The sequence below is a fragment of the Trachemys scripta genome, chromosome 1 (genome assembly GCF_013100865.1).
Source record: "Trachemys scripta elegans isolate TJP31775 chromosome 1, CAS_Tse_1.0, whole genome shotgun sequence".
NCBI lineage: Eukaryota > Metazoa > Chordata > Testudines > Emydidae > Trachemys > Trachemys scripta.
In genome coordinates, this window is record NC_048298.1 from 311,120,784 (window position 1) to 311,124,361 (window position 3,578).

Consider the following 3,578-nt stretch of genomic DNA (forward strand, 5'->3'; position numbering starts at 1 on the left):
GCGGGCCGGGCCAGTTTTATTTACCTGCAGACGCGGCCCCCACTGGCCGCGGTTCGCCGTCCCGGGCCAATGGGGGTGGCGAGAAGCGGCGCGGGCGAGTGATGTGCTGGCCGTGGCTTCTCGCCGCCCCCATTGGCCCGGGACGGTGAACCACGGCCAGTGGGGGCCGCGATCGGCCGAATCTGCCGCGTCAGCAGGTAAATAAAACTGGCCGGCCCGCCAGGGTGCTTACCCTGGCGAGCCGTGTGCCAACGTTGCCAACCCCTGAGCTAGACCATTGCTGACAAGTGTTTGTCTAACCTGTTCTTAAAAACCTACCATGATGGAGATTCCACAATCTCCATTGGCAATTTGTTCCAGTTCTTCATTACCCTCACATTTAGGAAGCTTTTCTTAATGTCCAACCTAAATCCCCCTTGCTGCAATTTAAGCCCATTGCTTCTTGTCCTGAACTCCAAGGATAGCAAGAACAATTTTTCTCACTCCTCCTTGTAACAACCATTTACGTACTTGAAAACTTATCAAGTCCCCCCTCAGTCTTCTATAGACTAAACAAATCCAGTGTTTTCTATCTTTCCTCATAGGTCATGTTTTCTAGAGCTTTAATCATTTTTGTTGGTCTTTTCTGGACTGTCTCCAATTTGCCCACATCTTTCCTGAAATGTGGCACCAGAACTGGATACAATACTCCAGTTGATGCCTAATCAGTGCAGAGTAGAGCAGAAGAATTATTTCTTGTGTCTTGATTACAACACTCCTGCTAATACATCCCAGAATGATGTTTGCTTTTTTTGTAACAGTGTTACACTGATGACTCATATTTAGCTTGTAATCCACTATGACCCCAGATTCTGTTCCGCAGTATTCCTCCTAGGCAGTCATTTCCCATTTTGTATGTGTGCAACTGATTGTTTCTTCCTAAGTGGAGTACTTTGCATTTGTCCTTATTGAATTTCATCCTATTTGCTTCAGACCATTTCTCCAGTTTATCCAGATCGTTTTGTATTTTAATCCTATCCTCCAAAGCACTTGCAACCCCTCTCAGTTTGGTATCATCTGCAACCTTTATAAATATACTCTCCATGCCATTATCAAAATCATTTTTCAAGATATTGAACAGAACTGGACCCAGGACCAATCGCTGTGGGATCCCACTTGATATGGCCTTACAGCTTGATTGTGAACTACTGATACTACTCTCTCAGAATGGTTTTCCAACCAGTTATGCACCCACCTCATAGTAGCTCTATCTAGGTTGCATTTCCCTAGTTTATGAGAATGTTGTGCGAGACAGTAACAAAACCCTTACTAAAGTCAAGAAATACCACATCTACTGCTTCCTCCCATCCACATGGCTTATTACCCTGTCAAAGAAAGCTATTAGTTTGGTTTGACGCAATTTGTTCTTGAGAAATATATGCTGACTGTTACTTATTTACTTATTATCTTCTGGGTGTTTGCAAACTGCATGATTATTTGCTACATTATCTTTCCAGGTACTGAAGTTAAACTGGCTGGTCTGTAATCCCCCAGGTTGTCTTCATTCCCCTTTGTATAGATTGGCACTATATTTGCTCTCTTCCACTCCTTTAGAATCTCTCCTGTCTTCAATGAGTTTTCAAAGATAATTGCTAATGGCTCAGACATCTCCTCAGCCAGCTCCTTGAGTGTTCTAGGATGTATTTCACCGGACCCTGTGACTTGAAAACATCTAGTTTGTCTAAATAATTTTTAACTTGTTCTTTCCCTGTTTTAGCCTCAGATCCTACCTCATTTTTACTGTCTTCCACTCTGTTAGACGTCCAATCACTACTAACCTTTTTGGTGAAAATTGAAACAAAAAATTCATCTAGAACTTCTGCTATTTCCACATTTTCTGTTATTGTCTTTCCCCCCTCATTAAGTAATGGGCATACCCTGCCCTTGCTCTTTCTCTTGCTTCTCATGTATTTGTAGAGTGATTTCTTGTTACTATTTATGTCTTTAACTAGTTTAATCTCATTTTGTGCCTTTCTAATTTTGTCTCATACTTGTGTTGTTTGTTTATATTCATCCTTTGTAATATGACCTGTTTTCCTCATGAAACTTGCTTCCCATGGGATCTTAACTACCAACAACCTGAGATTGGTAAAGTTTGCCTTCTTAAAATTCATTGTCTTGATTGTGGTGTTTTCCCTCTTGCCTTTTCTTAGAATCATGAACTCTATCATTTCATGATCACTTTCACCCAAGCTGCCTTCCGCTTTCAAATTCTCAACCAGTTCCTCCCTATTTGTCAAAATCAAATCTAGAACAGCCTCTCCCCTAGTTGCTTTCTCTACCTTCTGAAATAAAAAATTGTCTCCAATGCATTCCAAGAAGTTGTTGGATAATCTGTGCCCTGCAGTATTATTTTCCCAACAGATGTCTGGGTAGTTGAAATCCCCCATCACCACCAAGTCCTGTGCTTTGGATGATTTTTTTTATCATCTTATTTAGCCTATAGAATGTAAGTATTTATCTTTAGAATGTAATGAGGTGAGTAGGGCCTCCATAGCATTTGGCAAGTTGTGGATTAAAGCCTAGACTCAGGTAACCAGATACCCCACTGCTGCCTGTGTTTAAGTTTAGAGAAACAAGTTGAGTCAGGTAATATCTTTTATTGGACCTACTTCTGTTGGTGAGAGAGACAAGCTTTCGAACTTACACAGAGCTCGTCTTCAGGTCAAGTTTAAGTTTGTTAGCATTCTCCTCAGGAAACACCTAATGGTTTATCAAGGCTAATTATCAACAGGCAGCTGGGTTTCCTAGAGGGTGGGAATATGAATCCAACAGACAAAAGCTCTCCTGTAAGAAATGAGGTGGAAGGATGGGTGTTCTAAATTGGACACATTACTGGCTGACCACTAAAAATAGCTAGAACTTTTTATTTATTTTGCGTCCGAGTTGATACTATAGGTTTTGTTATTTATATCCAATGAAAGAATGATGATCCATCACTGGGTAAGAGAAGGATTCAAACAGGTTGTGTAGATTTCTTTTTTTCCTTAGGGCAACTAGCTGCCACACTGCCTAGAGCCTGTCACAAATGTATATGTTGTGTGAAGGTAGATAAGGAGAGATGAGTCACTGATACACATAGATTATACACAGTATACCGCAAAGCACAAACCTACAGAAAGGTGTTAGTGTTGCTAATTCTCATAAAATTGTCATGAGTCTTGCAATATTTCATGCATTTGTTATACCCCACCACCTGGAGTCATGTGATTATGTGCAAATCTCACTTTTTAAAAATGTCAGTCAAGTTTCTAGACCACATATTTTTAGAGAAAAGTTTGAAAAAAGTGAAGCCTTAAAGGCTCAAAGGGCAAAGAAAAAGAACCATTTTTTTTTATTTTAATATATTGATTTTATTATTTTGTGATTTTTGGGGGGTGCTTGTCCTAATTTTTGAATGTTTGGGGTCGGCTAGACAGTAGTTAGTGAATGTGAAACTTTTGGATAGATATGAAAGAAACTATAGAAATGAGGCAGCTTGAAGAGTTTGTAGCATATAGTTGCATTGTGGTGATGGATGCTTTGGAAATATATCATAG